Source organism: Lucilia sericata, unplaced genomic scaffold (assembly GCF_015586225.1).
Source record: "Lucilia sericata isolate MDLA Ls3-8-SP2 unplaced genomic scaffold, ASM1558622v1 Contig001112F_arrow, whole genome shotgun sequence".
In the NCBI taxonomy this organism is placed as follows: Eukaryota; Metazoa; Arthropoda; class Insecta; order Diptera; family Calliphoridae; genus Lucilia; species Lucilia sericata.
In genome coordinates, this window is record NW_023995084.1 from 82501 (window position 1) to 106461 (window position 23961).

The 23961-nt window shown below is 31.4% G+C and overlaps 1 protein-coding gene across 2 annotated transcripts in view; it reads right to left on the bottom strand.

Annotated features, from left to right (window-relative positions):
* The window catches only part of LOC119610075 (protein windpipe), an 83214-nt gene extending 71449 nt beyond the window's left edge, over window positions 1–11765 (bottom strand). The window contains exon 1 of one of the 2 annotated variants that reach the window (XM_037965165.1): window positions 11721–11765. The gene's annotated coding sequence lies outside the window, so the exon portion shown is untranslated. The remainder of the gene's footprint in view (window positions 1–11720) is intronic. The other variant, XM_037965167.1, reaches the window with a different exon arrangement.
* Between the last annotated feature and the right edge of the window lie 12196 nt (window positions 11766–23961).

The following is a 23961-nucleotide window of genomic DNA, read 5'->3' on the forward strand; positions in this document are numbered from 1 at the left end:
CTAAAGGCCTACATCAACAGCTACTCATTCATAATAATAAAAAAAAATCTATCTATATTCTTTTGTTAATAATAAATAGGCTGCAATTTTTTTAACACATTTGATTTATGAGTATATTAGTTTTTCATTAACCTTGAACTACATAGATAAAAATTGATTAACAAGTTAGAAAATATACTCATTACACAATCTTCTAACAAACAAAAAAATCAAAAAAACGCTTTAATATAACGAACATTATCGTTGGTTGTAATTTTACAAACGAAGCGAAAAAGAGAGAAAAAAAATCGATCATAAATAAAAACCCCAAACAGATTAATCAAATTAAGCCAACATGTTTATTATTTCAATTTTAATGATAATAAAAAGTGAATTCTGAAATTAATTTAAAATTAAACACAAAAAGAATGAATTTGTTTTCTATATAAATTTACGCCTGATATGATATGAATTACATGCATGCAAACACACAATCAACACAAATAGATCCATGGAAAAGATTTTGAAAAAAAAAAATAGATATAAAAAAAATACAAAAAAATTAATGTTGTAATGCAACAACGACCACAACAAATATAAATTTTGAATGACAAACTTCCCATTCGTTTGTAATTAAGTTGGTGAATTATAAAAAAATATATAAAAACAAAAGACGACAAACCAAAAAAATTACTAAAATAAAACCAAAATAATATAAAATAAATAAAATAACAACTCAAACAAAACCATAAATATTTAAGCTCCCACCCAAAGACCACAACAGCACACATTGTGGCCAAAAATATGGGGACAGATATAAAATAAACGACTTTAAATTTAATTCTAATTGTTTAGGAAATGTTAAAAATTTAAAAAAATTATATTATAATAAATTTATTTATATTTAAACTTGTCCCCATTCTGTTGGCCATACGTTACCCCCCAAAATAAATATATGGAACTATTAACAGACTCTTACTACAAACAAACACTACGCACTCGATAAATTGACCTAGAAATTAAAATGCATTTCTGTTGTACGCTATGTTTTTGTGTATCTGACACATGACAACCTCAAATTGTCTGCCTTCCCTCCCCTTCTCATGCTATAAAACTCAATGCTATAGTCTATCTGTGTATGTGCAAACATTTTTCTTTAACTGTCAGTGTGTCTGTCTGTCCTGATGTCACTATAGAACAAAATATTATTTTATTTATTGCAATAGAAATGTAAAACCAGAAACCACCGCTAACAAGCCGATCGATCCAGTGTCTAGGGGTTTTTCTTTAATTAACAAGATTTTCCATTTGTCTTTATTTTTGTTTTGCTTTAATCAATATCAAAGATTTCAAGAATTCGTATGATTAAATTAAAGTAATCTGTTTTATATTATTATATAGTCCACACTATAGTCCAGACTATAGCCTCACTATAGTCCAGACTATAGCCTCTCTATAGTCCAGACTATAGCCTCTCTATAGTCCAGACTATAGCCTCTCTATAGTCCAGACTATAGCCTCTCTATAGTCCAGACTATAGCCTCTCTATAGTCCAGACTATAGCCTCTCTATAGTCCAGACTATAGCCCCACTATAGTCCACACTATAGCCTCACTATAGTCCAGACTATAGCCACACTATAGTCCACTCTATAGCCTCACTATAGTCCACACTATAGCCTCACTGTAGTCCAGACTATAGCCTCACTATAGTCCAGACTATAGCCTCACTATAGTCCAGACTATAGCCTCACTATAGTCCAGACTATAGCCTCACTATAGTCCAGACTATAGCCTCACTATAGTCCAGACTATAGCCTCACTATAGTCCAGACTATAGCCTCACTATAGTCCAGACTACAGCCTCACTATAGTCCAGACTATAGCCTCACTATAGTCCAGACTATAGCCTCACTATAGTCCAGACTACAGCCTCACTATAGTCCAGACTATAGCCTCACTATAGACCAGACTATAGACTCACTATAGTCCAGACTATAGCCTCACTATAGTCCAGATTATAGCCTCACTATAGTCCAGACTATAGCCTCACTATAGTCCAGACTATAGCCTCACTATAGTCCAGACTATAGCCTCACTATAGTCCAGACTATAGCCTCACTGTAGTCCAGACTATAGCCTCACTATAGTCCAGACTATAGCCTCACTATAGTCCAGACTATAGCCTCACTATAGTCCAGACTATAGCCTCACTATAGTCCAGACTATAGCCTCACTATAGTCCAGACTATAGCCTCACTATAGTCCAGACTATAGCCTCACCATAGTCTAGACTATAGTCTCACTATAGTCTAGACTATAGCCTCACTATAGCCCAGACTAAAGCATCACTATAGTCTTAATATAGTACAGACTATAGTCTACACTATAGTCTCACCATAGTCTAGTCTAAAGTTTTACTTTAGTTCAGACTAAAGTCTCACTTTTTTCCAAGTTATAGTATGTGTACAGTCCAGTCTATAGTCTAACTAATAGAACAGACTACAGATCAGCAAATATGTCTTTCCACAAGTACGACGAGAATTGGGCAGAACGATGTCGGTGAAAAACAAGGTTAAATGTCAATAGGTAATCATTGATCGGATAGCTAAAAATAGGTCTTTTGTCCAACAACTTATGCTTGTGGGTTTGTTGATTTTTGGAACTTGTTTGAATTCTATAGACTGACAAAGAGCTGAACTAATTCTCCTGAAATTTTCAACATTTGATTTTAAAATTTGGACGAGATGCCACGCCCACAAACCAATTATCGACAAATTCGACATCCATATGAACATATAAGGACAAAATGGGTGGTCTAGATATAATGGGCGTAATACCTTCCATATAAATAATATCTTATATTAGTATATCTGTGGAAATGTAATAGCTAAAATCCTATAGTTTTTTTTTTTTTTTGATCAACTTTAGTATCAGCATGAATAGTTAGGAGAACAAATGGGTGGACTAACAATAGGAGGCGTGGCACGTCCCATATCTCGGAAACTATTAAAGCTAAAGTCATTAAATTTTGCACGAAGAACTTTAACATCCACGAGAACATTTGGGGTAAAAATGTGCGAACTTTCAATAGGGGGAATGAGAACTTCCCATATGAACTAAACACAAAAAATTGTGTATCAGAGAATAGGCGGACTAGAAATGGGGAGCGAGGTACCGCCCATATGAATTACACACAAAAATTAGTTTAACTGTTATACTATTAAAGATAAAATCGTAAAATTTTGGGTAATAAATTGGCGGACTAATAAAAGGGGGCGTTGTGCCTCCCATCAGAAATCAAAATATGTATTAACAAGTATGCCCTACTATATCTGCTTAAATAATCTATATGTAGATTATTTCCATTCAAAAGTACTTTCGCTTTTTTGTTTAATAAACATAGAAAATAAACATTTCACTGCTGATCAGATGAATGATGAACATTCTGATAAAAAATAATTTCAACAATATTTGAAAGATATACTAAATACTTAAGTGATGATTAATGTCTTCATTTAGACAATATATATATATATATATATATGAAATTATAAATACATATAACTTTTTATATCTATATAAAATTTTGCTAATATTGATCTATGATATAAAATGAAAAAGATCATTAATGAAAACATGTGAAAAAAAAAAAACAAGAAAATATACTCAAGCGCCTGGTTTTTTCGTTGAACAAGTTGAATTTACTTGCACGTTGATAAATTATTTAAGGAATTTAATAGTAACATAAAATTTTATGTTTAAAAATTTTAGGTATATTTTTTGCACTAAATGATTTTACGATTGTTTACACTAGTTGAGTTCTAACGAATAGTTTATTTATTTTGAATATATTCGATAGGTTTAGTTTTTTGTTAAGTGAAATATTTAGGAGGCTGTAAACGAATTTCTTTGAATTTAAGAATAACAGGGGTATTTCGTTCTATTTTTTAGTTTTAACCCTTTCACACCTACTGGAATCAAAGCAATATGGCCACCACTTGGCTTCTTATGTAGATCGGTTAAAATCCAGAAATTAACAGAAGCGGATGGTTAACGGTTACTCATAATACGATTTATTCTATAGAATAGACTAGGGACTAGTATATAGACTATGGACTAGTCTATAGAATAGGCTATGTTCTAGTGTAGTCAATATACTAGTTCAGATTATGTACTAATCCATAGTCTAGTCTATAGACTAGTTCTTACTCTAGAGTCTATAGACTAATCCATAGTCTAGTCTATTGACTATTCTATAGACTAGTCCATAGCCTATTATACAGACTGACCAATATTCTAGTCTAGAGAGTAGTCAATAGTCTGGTCTATAGACTTGTCAATAGTCTAGTCTATAGATAGTCTAGTCTATAGACTAGTGCATAGTCTGGTCTGTAGACAAGTCCATAGCCTGGTCTATAGACAAGTCTATAGTCTAGTCTATAGGCTAGTCCATCGTCTAGTCTATAGACTAGTCCACAGCACAGTCTATAAACTAGTCCATTGTCTAGTATATAGACTAGTCTATAGTCTAGTATGTAGATTAGTCCATAGTCTATAGACCATAGTCTAGTCAATAGACTAGTCCATAGTCTAGTTTATAGACTAGTCCATAAAGTAGTCTGTATACTAGTCCATAGTCTACTCTATATACTAGCCCATTGTCTACTAGACTAGACAATGTCTATAGACTAGTCCATTGTCTATAGACAATAGTCCATAGTGTAGTCTATAGACTAGTCCATACTCTAGTCTATAGACTAGTCCATAGTCTAGTCTATAAACCAGTCCATTGTCTAGTCTATAGACTAGTCTACAGTCTAGTCTATAGACTGGTCCATAGTCTAGTCTATAGACTAGTCCATAGACTAGTCCATAGTCTAGTTACAGACTAGTCCATAATCTAGACAATGTACTAGTCCATTGTCTAGTGTATATATTAGCCCATAGTCTAGTTATAGACTAGTCCATAAAGTAGTCTGTATACTAGTCCATAGTCTACTCTATAAACTAGCCCATTGTCTACTAGACTAGACAATGTCTATAGACTAGTCCATTGTCTATAGACAATAGTCCATAGTGTAGTCTATAGACTAGTCCATACTCTAGTCTATAGACTAGTCCATAGTCTAGTCTATAAACTAGTCCATTGTCTAGTCTATAGACTAGTCTATAGTCTAGTCTATAGACTGGTCCATAGTCTAGTCTATAGACTAGTCCATAGACTAGTCCATAGTCTAGTCTATAGACTAGTCCATTGTATGTTATATAGACTAATTCATAGTCTAGTTTATAGACTAGTCCACAGTCTAGTCTATAGACTAGTCCACAGTCTAGTCTATAGACTAGTCCACAGTCTAGTCTATAGACTAGTCCACAGTCTAGTCTATAGACAAGTCCACAGTCTAGTCTATAGACTTTTCTACAGTCTAGTCTTTAGACTAGTTCATAGTTTAGTCTATAGATTAGTCTAATATAGTCTAGTCTATAGACTAGTCCATAGTCTAGTATATAGATTAGTCCATAGTCTATAGACCATAGTCTAGGCTATAGACCATTGTCTAGTCTATAGACCATAGTCTGGTCTATGGACCATAGTCTAGTCTATAGACCATAGTCTAGTCTGTAGACTTGTCCTTAGTCTAGTCCATAGTCTAGTCAATAGACTAGTCCATAGTCTAGTTTATAGACTAATCCATACTTTAGTCTATAGTCCATAGTCTAGTTACAGACTAGTTAATAATCTAGTCTATATACTAGTCCATTGTCAAGTCTATATACTAGCTTACAGTCTAGTCTATATACTAGACCATAGTCTAGTCTATAGACTAGTCCATAGTATAGTCTATAAACTAGTCCATTGTCTACTAGATTAGACAATGTCTATAGACTAGTCCATTGTCTATAGACTAGTTTATTGTCTATAGACTAGTTCATTGTCTATAGACTAGTCCATGGTCTGCTCTATAGATTAGTTAGTTGTCTGGTCTATTGACCTTATCCAGTCTATAGGCTACCCCATTGTCTTGTCTATATACCAGTTCATTGTTTAGTGTATAGACTAGTCCATTGTCGATTCCATAGTCTAGTTCATTGTCGAGTCCATAGTCTAGTCTATAGACCATACCACAGGTCTGATACTCCTTTCCTACTTCCTTCTTTAAACCTAACTTAAAGTACGAGGCGACAGCTTTAAGATATGCACGACTGACTACTTACATGTACATATATTAATGGCCAATGACTTGGGATTTAGTTTATGGATGTTTTTCGCGATCATCTCGAGATAACACTCATAACAGTTCTTGAACCGTCAGTGTAGATTGAGATCGCGTTCACAAATTAAAAACTGATTAGATAAAATATATTTTCGTGGATCATCCCATAAGTTTTGATTATAATTAGGCTTTTTCTTCAAACATATTGTCTAATATTTAATCAGATTTTGCTTTTTGAACAGGTTTCTCTCAACTGTCAAAAATTTATGATTTATTTGTATAATTATTAATATTTGTTCATAACTTAATATATTTTTTTGATTTTTATAATTGCAAATAAGATTTGGTGATTTTTTTTTTATTCCTCAACTGAAAACTGGTTTAAATTTTAACTACCCACAAGATGTTAATGAAAATAAAAGTTAAGCTATGATTTTTTATACATAAATAAAAAAAAAACTTAATTTTTTTTCTGCACACCCAAATTTATCAGATTAGTCATCAATGACATAACAACATTTAAAAGGCTAGATATTGTTTAAATAAAAACCTTTTGCTTTAAAATGATTTCTTGAAAATTTTGTTTAAATTAAATTTTAAATTTATTTACGTATGCAAATCAATCAAGTAACGTTTTATCTATAGGTTCGAACATACGTCCAACCATCCATTCGTCCGTCCATCCGTCCGTCCGTCTGTCTGTTGTTTTGTCTATATGCGTTCTTAACTAACCCCAAGTTCAATGTCCCATTAAATAGAAACATGCAAGTATTTCTCGCATTTTTTTATTTTTGATTTAATTCTTTTGTTTATTGTTAGTTTATAATAAAAAAAATACTTGTATTTATAAACAAATTGTTTATGCAGAAGTTTTTCTTATAAATGATTAAATTCAAATGCCCTTTGGAAAAATATATAAAAAAATTCCCATTTATTGTATCTTTTTATAAAAAAAAATGCAAAATATATATATTTTTCATATTTTTTTATATTCATTCATATACTGCACTTATTGACATGTTTTGCATACTGATATCAAAATTTCTAAGAATTTAAAAAAAAATTGCATATCTAGTAACTGTTTGTCTGTTTGTTTGTTTTCAAAATGATTTAATAGTTTATTTCCATAATTGTCTAATGGAAATTCTTTTGAAAATTTTACCTTTATTTTCCAAGAATATGTATGTTCGCTGACTATGACTATGTTATAAAAAAATTTCTATTAAATCTACTTTATAGAAAAACTTTTATTGAAACCTTAGGCAAAAATTCTTCTAATTATTTCCTTAAACTAAATGAGACTTCTACCAACACACCTCATTAACCACTAAAGAAAATAATCATCGCTATTAAATTAAATATGTATATACAACCTAAATATCTAGTCTACAGGGTTCCCTTCTATATCTATGTTTTTAAGAAAAAAAATCAGTAATTAGTTCAAATATTTATTGTTGTTTTTGTTAATTATTTCTAACAATAAACTGCCAACTCATGTTGAAAAGTTCAAAAGAAATAATTTTATAAAAATACAAACAATTTCTGTTTTAGTTTTTTAAGTTTCGCTAATTCAATGGAAAATTGATGAGGTGTAACTTATAACAAAAATACAAAAAAATAGACAATCCAATCAACGCATAACATGAACTTTGTGGTTAGTAGTTCTGTTTGTGTTTTTGTATATGAGTGGCCGTCAACGTCACTAGTTTTTATTATAGCAGGCGGTTTAAGCAAGCAAGTCGAAACAAATAAATTTTATAAAATCAAATAAACATAATAGGTGAGTAAGTTTTTTTAACAATAAATTTTGAAAACGAAATCTTTTTAAAAATAACTAGAATCCTATGGGACCCGACGACAGTAGAATGAAAGGCTCCTCAACATTTTTTTTTTTTTAATTTTATTTTATTTACGGACACAGTTAGACACGAATAAGTACGAGGATAGATTTAGACTAATGTAGACTAGTCTATAGTCTAGCCTATAAACTAGTACATAGTATACTCCACAGAATAGTCTATATAATAGATCATAGCCTTGTGTATAAATTAGTTCAAAATCTAGTTTACAGATAAGTCCACAGTCCAGTCTTTAGATTAGTCCATAGTCTAGTCTATAGACTAGTCCATAATCTTCTCTATAGCCTAGTCCAGTCGATAGACTAGTCCATAGTCCAGTTTATAAACTAGTCTCTAGCCTAGTATAGTCTAGTCGATAGACTGGTCCATAGTCTAGCCGATAGACTAGTCTATAGTCTAGCCGATAGACTAGTCCATAGTCTAATCGATTGACTAGTTCATAGTCTAGTCTATAGATTAGTCCATAGTCCAGTCGATGGACTAGTTCAAAGTCTAGTCGATAGACTAGTCCAATGTCTAATCGATAGACTAGTCCATAATGTAGTCTATAAACTAGTCCATAGTCCAGTCGATAGACTAGTCCATAATATATTCTATAGACCAGTCCATAGTCTAAGCCATAGACTAGTCTATAGTCTAGTCGATAGACTAGCCTAAGTCTAGTTGATGGACTAGCCTATAGTCTAGTCCATAGTCCAGTCGATAGTTTAGTCCATAGTCTAATCGATAGACTAGTCCAAAATGTAGTCTATAGACTAGTCCGTAGTCCAGTCAATAGACTAGTCCACAGTCCAGTCGATAGACTAGTCCATAATATATTCTATAGACTAGTCCATAGTCTAGTCCATAGACTAGTCTATAGTCTAGTCGATAGACTAGTCCATAGTCTAGTCGATAGACTAGTCCATAGTCTAGTATATAGACTAGTCCATAGTCTAGCCGATTGACTAGTCTATGGACTGGTCCATAGCCTAGACGATAGACTAGTCCATAGTCTAGTCGATAAACTAGCACATACCCTAGTATATAGACAAGTCCATCGATTGACAAGTCTAGTCGATTGACTATTCCATAGTCTAGTCAATAGACTAGTCCAGAGTCTAGTATATAGACTAGTTCGTAGTCTAGTCGATAGACTGATCCATAGTCTAGTATGTAGACTAGTCCATAGTCTAGTCGATAGACTGGTCCATAGTCTAGTCGATAGACTGGTGAGTCCATAGTTTAGTCGATAGACTAGTCAGTCCATAGTCTAGTCGATATACTAGTCCATAGTCTAGTATATAGACTAGCCCGTAGTCTAGTATATAGACTAGTCCATAGTCTAGTATATAGACTAGTTCGTTGTCTAGTCGATAGACTGGTCCATAGTCTAGTATATAGACCAGGTCATAGTCTATCGACTAAACTATGGACTGGTGAGTCCATAGTTTAGTCGATAGACTAGTCAGTCCATAGTCTAGTCGATATACTAGTCCATAGTCTAGTATATAGACTAGCCCGTAGTCTAGTATATAGACTAGTCCATAGTCTAGTATATAGACTAGTTCGTTGTCTAGTCGATAGACTGGTCCATAGTCTAGTATATAGACCAGGTCATAGTCTAGTCGATAGACTAGTCCATACTCTAGTCGATAGACTAGTCCATAGTCTAGTCGATAGACTAGTTCATAGTCGAGTATATAGACTAGTCCATAGTTTAGTATATAGACTAGTCTATAGTCTAGTATATAGACTAGTCCATATTCTAGTATATAGACTAGACTATAGTCTAGCATATAGACTGGTCCATAATTTGGGGTATAGGGCAGTCCATAGTCTAGTCGATAAACTAGTTTATAGTCTGGCCGATAGAATAGTCCATAGTCTACTCTATAGACTAGTCCTGTGTCTGGTCTTGAGTTTAGTCTATAGACTAGTCCATAGTCTAGCCCATAGTCTAGTCGAAAGACTAGCCCATAGTCTAGTCGAAAGACTAGTCCAGAGTCTAGTCGATAGTCTAGTCCATAGTCTAGTCTATAGACTAGTTCATAGTCGAGTATATAGACTAGTCCATAGTCTAGTCTATAAACTAGTCCGTGTTCTAGTCTATAAACTAGTCCATAGTCTAGTCTATAGACTAGTTCATAGTCTAGTCTATAGTCTGTTGACTAGTCCATATTCTAGTCTATAGACTATATATAGTCAAATGTGATCCGAAATTTATCAACAAAACAAATAGCTGCAAAAGCTGCATTGCGAGTACGCTACACCCGAGCCGACATTCAATTCCACATTAATCATTTTGCAGATCCACCATTTTTCATGGTAAATTCCTAATATTTTTAGCTAATCCAAAAGTATTTGAATATTATCATTAAACTATTAAATAATAAAATAGCACGTCATAATTTATAAGTAAATGACGTTAAAATGGCATTTTTAATTGTTTGCATTTATACTTTACTTTGAAATTAATTATAATAAATGTATGCTAATAAGCACTTTAATTGTTTAATATGAAGGGCATTCATAAACAATTATTATAGAAGTTAAATAATAATTTTATTTCAGTTGTTTTTTTAAAACAAAACAAAATATTAAATAAATATGTATTAAACGTTGACGTAATGTAGTACAGAAAGAGCATTGTGTGAAGTTAACGTAACTGTGGAAAGAGAGAATATTTAGTAAAAATACTCTCTCTGTTTTAAAGCTCGCTTTAAAAACACTATTTGAGTATTTATGGCTTTACTACAAGAGTATCTTAACTCCAAATAGTTAAATTTTAGAAAATCTTTTTAAAATTTCAAAGTAAATTTTCAGTTTCAATAAAATATAAGAGAAATACAAATTTTGAGTTAATACACTCTTTGCTGCTAAAGAGCGATAAGTGTGTTTAAAATATTACCTTTATGAAATAAATTATAAAAAGATTTTATTAAAAAAACTATATGAAATACACTGAGGTTCAAGTAACTAAAATGTGCTAATTTAAAAAACATTTATAGTTGTTGTAATTTATATGATTGTGTAAAATATAACAACAACATTAGCGGTAATAAAATCTTAACAAAAATTTAATTTAATTATTACATTTACAAGGTTTGATAAAAATAAAATTTTCAAAAGAAATAGTTACCTAAAACTAAAAAGAAAACTAGATAAAAACTGGGTGCTGAAACAGCTCTATTATGGGCACAATTATAACCTTTTGAATCGTGAGGTGTGACATCATATACTTACAAAAGATACGGAAGTCAAGAAACTTGATTGATAATGAAAAATGCCAAAATGTCAAGAATCTCGTAAGAAAAAAACCTGTATAACAGTTCATTAACTGGAAGAAAATTACGTCATTTATACTAATTTGAAAATTACAGGTTTTCTTTAAGCACATGATAAAATTATACATATATATACATAAATATATACATATGTAAATAACAGTATATTGTTTAATTAATCTCTTTTAAATTAATATTAATTTTTAAAGCTTTATCTTCAATCTAAATTTTTGAAAGCCTACTACAGGTGATTAGGATACATGTGAACATGACTTCCAAGAAGTTAATTTAGAAGGTCGCGACCGTTCGGGGAAAGTATTAATCAAAAATCGATGCTAAATTTAATTAAACTAAGGTAATATTTTCTACATATTACAATTAAAAAAAAATAATACTTACAAAATACAATGAAATTTTTTTAATTATTTAAAAATTCCACGCTCACTAAAAAGAAAGAGAAAAAAATTTAAGGATTAGTTTTTACTCTAGTTATTACAAAATTAATAAATTTATAATAATATAAATGTGAATACGAAAAAAATATAATTTAAATTTTACTTTCGGAAACGAAAGTCGATGAGAATTTTGAGAAATTGGTCTGCTGAGATTGGGGATCTACATTGAAACCCCCAAAACCGATATTGATTTCCTTCACAATACAATCTGTCTGGAGGAAGCTCGTGCTGTTGCGGAATATGTAAATTGTATTGGATTAGTACTTGTTATACAGGGTTGGGAGCTCGGTCAGCCTAATGAATGCAAAATCTTTTTTAGTACAGTCCATAGGCCAAACTGTGGTCCAGGCTGTAATTCATTCTATCCAACAGATTATAGTCGAGAATATAGACCATACTTTAGTCCACACTATATACCGATCAATATTAGAGAATTTAGACTGGACTAAAGTCCAAACTATAGACTAGATTAGAGTCTAAAATATAGACCAGATTATTGACCAGTCTAGTCTACCACATGAAAGTTCATACTATAGTTCAAACTGTTCCTTACGCTATAGTCCAGACTATTGATTAGACTATGGTCCAGACTTATTACTACATTATAGTCTAGACAATGGACTAGATTATAGTCTAGACAATGGACTAGACTACAGCCCAGCATATTGCCTAGACTATATTCCAGACTATTGACTAGACTGTAGTCCCGACTATAGACTAAACCATAGTCTCGACTATTGACTATACTATAGTCTAGACTATTGACTAGACTATAGTCCCTACTACTATATTCTAGACTATAGTCCAGAGTATTGACTAGACTATAATCCAGAGTATTGATTAGACTATTGTCCAGAGTATTGACTAGATTATTGACTAGACTATAGTCCAGACTCTTGACTAGACTAAAGTCCAGACTACTTATTAGACTACAGTCTAGACTAATGACTAGACTATAGTCCAGAGTATTGACTAGAAAATAGTCCAGAGTATTGACTAGATTATAGTCTAGACTATTGACTAGACTATAGTCCGAACTATTGACTAGACTATAATCCAGACTATAGATTAGACTATAGTCCAGACTATTGATTACACTATAGTCTAAACTAATGACTCGACTATAGTCCAGAGTATTGACTAGACTATAGTCCAGAGTATTGACTAGATTATAGTCTAGACTAATGACTAGACTACAGTCCAGACTATTGATTAGACTATAGTCTAGACTAAAGACTAGACTATAGTCCGGAATATTGACTAGACTATAGTCCAGAATATTGACTAGATTATAGTCCAGACTAATGACTAGACTATAGTCCACATTATTGACTAGATTATAGTCCAGACTATAGACCAAACTATATTTGTGACTATAGAAGGTTCTAAGGACCAGATTATAGTTTAGACTATAGACTAGATTATATTTCCGGCTATAGACCAGATTACTGCCCAGTTTGTAAACCAGGCTATAGTCCAGACTACAGTCCAATCTATAGACCAAATTATTATCCCGATTATAGACGAGACTATATTCGAGACTATAGTCCAGACTATAGACCAGATATTAGTACAAATCTTAAACCAGACTGTGATTAAGCCTACTTATAGACAGACTATAGACCAGACTATAGGCCTGACTATATATCAGACTATTTACCAGTTTATAGTCCAGACTACAGACCAGACTTTAGTCAAGACTATAGAAACTAATTTAGATTTGGATTATTGACCAGACTATAATTCCGACTTTAGATCCAAGTACAGCCTATATTGTAGATTATAGATCCGACTATGTATAGTCGGATCTAAGACCAGCCTATATTGTAGATTATAGATCCGACTATGTATAGTTTAGACTATAGACAATACTATATGACGGACTATATTCTAGACTATAGATCAGACTATAATACGTACTATATAAGATACTATAGTCCAGACAATACATCAGACTATATAGAATCAACACCTGTATGCGTGGTCGCGGTGGACATCTGCCCGATATTATTATTTATTTATTTATAATTGCCAAACCCTACACTGAAAATAATCCATGCTTAACTTTACGAAAAAAAATTTCGTAACTACTTTTTTCGTAATATATACGAAAATTTCGTGTATAATACGAAATATTGTTTAATCAACTCCTTTTCTAATTTTACGAAAGTACGAAAACCTGTCGTAATATCTTTTTTCGCATATATTAAGAAACTTTGTTTTCTTTTACAAAAATAATTTCGTTAAGGCATGTAATATTTAACGAAAGTAACGATTTTTTTCGTAACACTTTTTTTTTTTTTAATTATATAAAATTATTTTGCATTTTATTAAAATATTTCGTACAATTTCGTATATATTACAAAAGAATTTCGTGGTGCGAAACCACGAAGCATTTCGTACAATGTACAACATTTTTCGTGTATATTAGGCATGGATTATTTTCAGTGTACTATTTCCTTTATGTTAAGTCAAATTTGACAAATCTAGCAACATCAGCAACAATCCCTACGTGTCTCTAGCAAACATTGTCCGATTTGGTTTAGCATAAACTAGTTATTCCGAAATTTCCAATATTTTTGTAATATACCAAATATAACATTATATAGTCTTGCTCTTTTTTCTTAAATTGCAACAAATGCAGACGAAATAAGTACTTTTTCTTGTTAAATTAGAAAAAAAATATTATCAATTAAATTATCTTTTAACAAAACATTTGTTTAAACAAATACACTATTTGTCTGAACATTTTTTATATTGTTTAAATATTAACTAAATTATTTCTAAACATTGTTGCTAGGTTTTCAAATTAAATACAAAGACTCGTATCATAATTTCAGCTTAAAAGCTATTATAGTAGACAGTTTTATTTTATTCATTTTTAATTTGTCTCAAAAATAAAATTAAAAAAAAAAAAACTATGTGCAAAACTTATTTGAAAATAAAAACACATAATAAACATACAAAAAATCCAAAAATAATCACTAATTCTTATCTCAAGGTCTGGGACGTTGTCGTCATTACTATGTATGAGAAGAAAATAAAAACTAATCAAATTATATGTATTTAAGAACACGTTTAGTATTGAAATTGGGGGAAAAAATAAATACTTATTTTAAGTATATAATATAAAAACTTATTGTACTCAAAACTAATACCTTGTACTAATAAGTATTATTTAATCAAAATTGCAATTAATCAATCAAATTCAATGCATTTTGGAAACTATAAAGAAGTAAATTTGAACTTAAATGGTTTTAAATTCCAAATATTTGTAATACAAGTCAAACTTATAAAATTTTTACTAAAATTTACTATTTTTATAAATTTTAACTATTTAATTTTAATTGTCTTTTATATATCTTCAAAATTGACCTCAATACCTACATAAGTATTCCTCATTTGTCATGGATTGACATTATCATTGCTGCTGACAAGTGCAATTAAGCGTTTTTGTAACCAATAACTTATGTATTCCTGATTTGTTAGTTAAATAAGAAATACGTAAGTCAACAAGGTGTGGCTTGAAAATTATTTATATTTAACAATGTTGCAGATTTAAATTTCAATTAAATAAATACCGCAAATTTATTACAAATTATTGTCATACTTAAACGATTTAAATAAACAACAATAAAAGTATACAATTATGCTCTAGTTATATAAATAAACAGAAAAAAACGTATAAGCTTTATCTATTCATGCTAAATTAAAAGAAGAACTCACTGAGAAATATAATATGGCGCCCAAAATATGAAATTTAACTCGCGAATATAACACATTATAGAAATGTTTTCTTCTTAGGAATTATCAGGACTGAGAGCAGTCAAAATTAAACTGATAACGATAATATATTACAACAAATAGGAAGATTGATCCAAGCTCGAGTCTATAATCTAGTCTATAGTCCAGACTATAGTCTAAACTATAGTCTAGTCTATAGTCCAGTTAATAGTCTAAACTATAGTATAGTCTATAGTCTAAACTATATTATAGTCTAGTCTGTAGTCTAGTCTATAGTCTAGTCTATAGTCTAGTCCATAATCTAGTCCATAATCTAGTCCATAGTCCAGTCCATAATCTAGTCCATAGTCTACTCCATCGTCTAGTCCATAGTCTAGTCCATAGTCTAGTCCATAGTCTAGTCCATAGTCTAGTCCATAGTCTAGTCCATAATCTAGTCCATAATCTAGTCTATAGTCTAGTCTATAGTCTAGTCTATAGTCTAGTCTATAGTCTAGTCTGTAGTCTAAACTATAGTCTAAACTATAGTCTAGTCTAGTCTAGTCTATAGTCTAGTCTATAGTCTAAACTATAGTCTAGTCTATAGCCTAGTCTATAGTCTAAACTATAGTCTAGTCTATAGTCTAGTCTATAGTATAAACTATAATATAGTCTATAGTCTAAATTATAGTATAGTCTAGTCTATAGTCTAGTCTGTAGTCCAGTCTATAGTCTAGTCTATAGTCTAGTCTATAGTCTAGTCCATAGTCGAAACTATTATCTAGTCTATAGTCGAAACTATTATCTAGTATATAGTCCAGTCTATAGTCTAAACTATAGTATAGTCTAAACTATAGTATAGTCTATAGTCTAGTCTGTAGTCTAGTTTATAGTCTAGTCTATAGTCTGGTCCATAGTCTACATAGTCTAGTACATAGTCTAGTCCATAGTCTAGTCCATATTCTAGTCCATAGTCTAGTCTATAGTCTACTCTATAGTTTAGTCCATAGTTTAGTCCATAGTATAGTCCATAGTCTAGTACATAGTCTAGCCCATAGTTTAGTCTATAGTCTAGTCTAGTCTATAATCTAGTCCATAGTCCGGTCTATAGTCTAAACTATAGTATAGTCTAAACTATAGTATATTCTAAACTATAGTATAGTCTATAGTCTAAACTATTATCTAGTCTATAGTCCAGTCTATAGTCTAGTCTGTAGTCTAGTTTATAGTCTGGTCTATAGTCTAGTCTATAGTCTAGTCTATAGTCTAGTCTATAGTATAGTCTATAGTCTAGTCTATAGTCTGTCTATAGTCTAGTCTATAGTCTAGTCTACTAGTCTATAGTCTAGTCTATAGTCTAGTCTATAGTCTAGTCTATAGTCTAGTCTATAGTCTAGTCTATAGTCTAGTCTATAGTCTAGTCTATAGTCTAGTCTATAGTCTAGTCTATAGTCTAGTCTATAGTCTAGTCTATAGTCTAGTCTATAGTCTAGTCTATAGTCTAGTCTATAGTCTAGTCTATAGTCTAGTCTATAGTCTAGTCTATAGTCTAGTCTATAGTCTAGTCTATAGTCTAGTCTATAGTCTAGTCTATAGTCTAGTCTATAGTCTAGTCTATAGTCTAGTCTATAGTCTAGTCTATAGTCTAGTCTATAGTCTAGTCTATAGTCTAGTCTATAGGCTAGTCTATAGTCTAGTCTATAGTCTAGTCTATAGTCTAGTCTATAGTCTAGTCTATAGTCTAGTCTATAGTCTAGTCTATAGTCTAGTCTATAGTCTAGTCTATAGTCTAGTCTATAGTCTAGTCTATAGTCTAGTCTATAGTCTAGTCTATAGTCTAGTCTATAGTCTAGTCTATAGTCTAGTCTATAGTCTAGTCTATAGTCTAGTCTATAGTCTAGTCTATAGTCTAGTCTATAGTCTAGTCTATAGTCTAGTCTATAGTCTAGTCTATAGTCTAGTCTATAGTCTAGTCTATAGTCTAGTCTATAGTCTAGTCTATAGTCTAGTCTATAGTCTAGTCTATAGTCTAGTCTATAGTCTAGTCTATAGTCTAGTCTATAGTCTAGTCTATAGTCTAGTCTATAGTCTAGTCTATAGTCTAGTCTATAGTCTAGTCTATAGTCTAGTCTCTAGTCTAGTCTATAGTCTAGTCTATAGTCTAGTCTATAGTCTAGTCTATAGTCTAGTCTATAGTCTAGTCTATAGTCTAGTCTATAGTCTAGTCTATAGTCTAGTCTATAGTCTAGTCTATAGTCTAGTCTAGTATAGTCTATAGTCTAGTCTATAGTCTAGTCTATAGTCTAGTCTATAGTCTAGTCTATAGTCTAGTCTATAGTCTAGTCTATAGTCTAGTCTATAGTCTAGTCTATAGTCTAGTCTATAGTCTAGTCTATAGTCTAGTCTATAGTCTAGTCTATAGTCTAGTCTATAGTCTAGTCTATAGTCTAGTCTATAGTCTAGTCTATAGTCTAGTCTATAGTCTAGTCTATAGTCTAGTCTATAGTCTAGTCTATAGTCTAGTCTATAGTCTAGTCTATAGTCTAGTCTATAGTCTAGTCTATAGTCTAGTCTATAGTCTAGTCTATAGTCTAGTCTATAGTCTAGTCTATAGTCTAGTCTATAGTCTAGTCTATAGTCTAGTCTATAGTCTAGTCTATAGTCTAGTCTATAGTCTAGTCTATAGTCTAGTCTATAGTCTAGTCTATAGTCTAGTCTATAGTCTAGTCTATAGTCTAGTCTATAGTCTAGTCTATAGTCTAGTCTATAGTCTAGTCTATAGTCTAGTCTATAGTCTAGTCTATAGTCTAGTCTATAGTCTAGTCTATAGTCTAGTCTATAGTCTAGTCTATAGTCTAGTCTATAGTCTAGTCTATAGTCTAGTCTATAGTCTAGTCTATAGTCTAGTCTATAGTCTAGTCTATAGTCTAGTCTATAGTCTAGTCTATAGTCTAGTCTATAGTCTAGTCTATAGTCTAGTCTATAGTCTAGTCTATAGTCTAGTCTATAGTCTAGTCTATAGTCTAGTCTATAGTCTAGTCTATAGTCTAGTCTATAGTCTAGTCTATAGTCTAGTCTATAGTCTAGTCTATAGTCTAGTCTATAGTCTAGTCTATAGTCTAGTCTATAGTCTAGTCTATAGTCTAGTCTATAGTCTAGTCTATAGTCTAGTCTATAGTCTAGTCTATAGTCTAGTCTATAGTCTAGTCTATAGTCTAGTCTATAGTCTAGTCTATAGTCTAGTCTATAGTCTAGTCTATAGTCTAGTCTATAGTCTATAGTCTAGTCTATAGTCTAGTCTATAGTCTAGTCTATAGTCTAGTCTATAGTCTAGTCTATAGTCTAGTCTATAGTCTAGTCTATAGTCTAGTCATAGTCTAGTCTATAGTCTAGTCTATAGTCTAGTCTATAGTCTAGTCTATAGTCTAGTCTATAGTCTAGTCTATAGTCTAGTCTATAGTCTAGTCTAGTAGTCTAGTCTATAGTCTAGTCTATAGTCTAGTCTATAGTCCAGTCTATAGTCTAGTCTATAGTCTAGTCTATAGTCTAGTCTATAGTCTAGTCTATAGTCTAGTCTATAGTCTAGTCTATAGTCTAGTCTATAGTCTAGTCTATAGTCTAGTCTATAGTCTAGTCTATAGTCTAGTCTATAGTCTAGTCTATAGTCTAGTCTATAGTCTAGTCTATAGTCTAGTCTATAGTCTAGTCTATAGTCTAGTCTATAGTCTAGTCTATAGTCTAGTCTATAGTCTAGTCTATAGTCTAGTCTATAGTCTAGTCTATAGTGTAGTCTATATCTATTCCGGTCTATAGTCTAGTCTATAATACAGTCTATATATAGTCTAGCCAAATCTATGATAATGAAATATTTCTCCATCTCAGTCCTTAATTATCTATAATCCAGTCTATATATAGTTCAGTCTATAGTCTAGCCAAATTTATGATAATGACATTTTTCTCCATCTCAGTCCTTACTTATCTCCTAAGTAGCTCTATAACACCACAAATCCACATTAAACCAAAATAATTATTCACATGTGTACCTTCACAATTCAATATGATGTCCGTGAAATATTAAGACAAAAAACACTTTTCAACGTCTAGTATGTAAATTCTGTCCATATTCATCATAATACTTAATATTTAATTTAGTTCTAGTGTCGTGTGTATAAATCAGTAAAAATAAACTGTTTGCTACTTTTATTTTTCTTCATATTTTATTTAAAACAAATCCAAAACTTGTGACTCGTTTGAATTAAATTTCACTATTATTGTCTTTCAACACTTTAAGCTGTTTGAGACTTATTATGTCAATAAAATGAAAAGACACTACAACAAAAAAAAATGTGTATGAAATAAACTTAAAAAATACATATAGATTTATACATTTGAACTTAAAAAATAATAATCATATGAAAAGCAAAAAGAAGCAAAAAAAAAAATTACTATAAAAATACTCGTAATAACAATAAATGAGAGACAATTCTATTTATTTATTTAGTAATAGAAGTACGTTTCTTTAAGTATTTCTTTGTACTGAAATTAAAAACTTTTGCACTATACAAGGTTCTTTACTACTCTGTCGTTATACTCGTGCAAAAATAAAACAAATTGATAAGAATTCCTATGTTCTAATTTTCTCTAAACAGTGGATCTAGAGGGGTAGAGGGAAGTTTAGAGTGTAATTTAGTACTTTATAATTAGTAGGTCTTAAATAATAAGTAAATTATACAGGTATTATAACAATTTTATTAGTGACTTCTAAATACTGATGTCAAGTAAAAGTAGAAATAAAATTAAATGTTTTTAATGAAATCTAAGGGAGAGAATGGATATTAGAAATAACTAGCTAAACGCGTGCTTTTTAAAAGTTACTGTAGACTTGACTATGGACTAGTTAATAGAATAGACTGTAGACTATATTAAACACGGAGACAATTAATTATACCCTACACCACTTCAGCGGGGGTATATTGGGTTTGTGCTGATGTTTGTAACGCACAATAATATTAGTCCAACACCCACCTTAAAGTATACCAATCGGCTCAGAATCATTTTCTGAGTCGATTTAGCTATGTCCGTCCGTCTGTCCGTCCGTCCGTCCATGTAAACCTTGCAATCAAACTACAGGTCGCAATTTTGAAGATAGTTCAATGAAATTTGGTACATGATCTTCTATTGTCCCAGGGACGAAGCCTATTGAAAATGGTTAAGATCGTTCCATTATTACACCTAGCCCCCATACAACTGAACCCCCCAATAGGGCTTGTAAACCTTGTAATCAAACTACAAGTCGCAATTTTGGAGATAATTCAATGAAATTTGGCACATGATGGTACCGCAGACGAAGTCTATTGAAAATGATTAAGATCGGCCCATTATTTCACCTAGCCCCCATACAACTGAACCCGCCGAATAGGGTTTTTAAACTTTGTTTTGGCACATGATCTTTTATGGTACCGTTAACGAAGCCTGTTGAAAATGGTTTACATCGGTCCATTATTTCACCTAGCCCCCATACAACCGAACCCGCCGAATAGGGCTTTTAAGTTCATAATTATGTTTAATATACTCATATCTCGACAAAAAGCTGCAAAAACCAAGTTCTATACAAGATTTGATGACCCTCACGAATTCCATAACAATAGGTCCTCATATGACCCTTATGAAAAGCCCCCATCAAAATTTCACTTAAATGTCCACAATTTTATTCAACAATAAACGGCTTAAGTATGTATATCTGAGGCAAGGTAAAGTTCAATTTAAATGCTTTATTATGGCAAATAAATCACATTATATTTATGTCAAAGGTGTAGGGTATTATATGGTCGGCCTCGCCCGACTATAATTTCTTACTTGTTTTTCAATTATTAATGTCCCTTTATAATCCAAGAAAATCACTAATGCAGACTTATAAAATAAAAACATGCACTTTGACCTTTACAATCGCTACATAATGTGTGGGAAATGTTTGTACCAACAACAATATTTCAATCTACCTGTCTAATTTCTCAGTTTATTCCAATAAATATTTAAATGAAATCTATTTGTTTTATTATATTTACTTTTATGCAACAGCACTGTGGCATCCCATGGTTTTTCCAAAACCCAAAAACATTTATATCATGATTTATAATCTTCAATAGAAACCAAAAAAACAATTTCATAAAAATAAAATAATTGAAATAAATTAACAAACAATTGCAAAATATAAAGAACTGAACACAAAAAAATCATGGGATATTTCGATTTTTAAAAAAAGCAAAAAAAAATTTAGCAACAAAAAACTTTTAACAAATTCGTTAAACAAACTGCAAGAAACTAAAATAACTAAACTTTTTCCTGTTGTTTATTTTTAACAAAAAAAAAAAAAGAAAACACGCAAACTAACAAACAAATTGTTTAAACAATTTCCTCTTAATTTTCACTTTAAATAAAAAATGCTAAAAACAAATAATCGAAACAAATGAACATCTTGAACCTGATGCGGAAGAGTGAAGGCGGAAAAGTGTGCACGATTTTTGTTATAAAAAAGCGAAGAAAAAATATATTTTTCTTTTTTTTAAGAATTTGTTGTTTTTTGATTTTTATTGTTTAAAAATGAGGCAAATAAATTTTTAAAAACACACAAAAAAAAAAACTCATAAAAATAAAAGATATTGCAACAAGCAAGGTCGTTTGAATGAAATTTTGAAAAACAGCAAAAGAGCAATTGAAATAAATTTTTAAGAGGGAAAATATTTATAAATTTCAAAAATTAGCCATTATAAATACTAGATATTTTTTCATATTAAAGAAAAAAGTATAATTTTTAAAACTTTTATTTCGCAATAATAATAAGGACCTTATACCTATAGATAAGACTATAGACTACACTTTATATAGACGATAGCCTAGACTGTAGACCAGACTATGGAGTAGACTATGGAGTATACTATAGACCAGACTATAGACTAGACTATAGACCAGACTATAGACTAGACTATAGACCAGACTATACCCCAGACTATAGACTAGACTATAGACTAGACTATAGACCAGACTATACCCCAGACTATAGACTAGACTATAGACTAGACTATAGACTAGACTATAGACTAGACTATAGACTAGACTATAGACTAGACTATAGACTAGACTATAGACTAGACTATAGACTATAGACTAGACTATAGACTAGACTATAGACTAGACTATAGACTAGACTATAGACTAGACTATAGACTAGACTATAGACTAGACTATAGACTAGACTATAGACTAGACTATAGACTAGACTATAGACTAGACTATAGACTAGACTATAGACTAGACTATAGACTAGACTATAGACTAGACTATAGACTAGACTATAGACTAGACTATAGACTAGACTATAGACTAGACTATAGACTAGACTATAGACTAGACTATAGACTAGACTATAGACTAGACTATAGACTAGACTATAGACTAGACTATAGACTAGACTATAGACTAGACTATAGACTAGACTATAGACTAGACTATAGACTAGACTATAGACTAGACTATAGACTAGACTATAGACTAGACTATAGACTAGACTATAGACTAGACTATAGACTAGACTATAGACTAGACTATAGACTAGACTATAGACTATAGACTAGACTATAGACTAGACTATAGACTAGACTATAGACTAGACTATAGACTAGACTCTAGACTAGACTATAGACTAGACTATAGACTAGGCTATAGACTAGACTATAGACTAGGCTATAGACTAGACTATAGACTAGACTATAGACTAGACTATAGACTAGACTATAGACTAGACTATAGACTAGACTATAGACTAGACTATAGACTAGACTATAGACTAGACTATAGACTAGACTATAGACTAGACTATAGACTAGACTATAGACTAGACTATAGACTAGACTATAGACTAGACTATAGACTAGACTATAGACTAGGCTATAGACTAGACTATAGACTAGGCTATAGACTAGACTATAGACTAGGCTATAGACTAGACTATAGACTAGGCTATAGACTAGACTATAGACTAGACTATAGACTAGACTATAGACTAGACTATAGACTAGACTATAGACTAGACTATAGACTAGACTATAGACTATAGACTAGACTATAGACTAGACTATAGACTAGACTATAGACTAGACTATAGACTAGACTATAGACTAGACTATAGACTAGACTATAGACTATAGACAAAATTATAGACCAGGCTGTAGACTAGCGTATGGACTAAACAGAGATGAAAGTTCTGGTGCATTTTATCTCGATACAAATATTTATAAGTCAATAAAGAACATAAAAATTATTCTTGAAGTTTAGAGTCAAATATCGACTATATGACCATTATCTCAGCATGTTAACGATTTAATCTTAAGCATTAATATAATACTGAGCTCGTGATTTAATTTCAACATTTGCTTTTGTCATTAATTAATCTAACTTTGACGTCA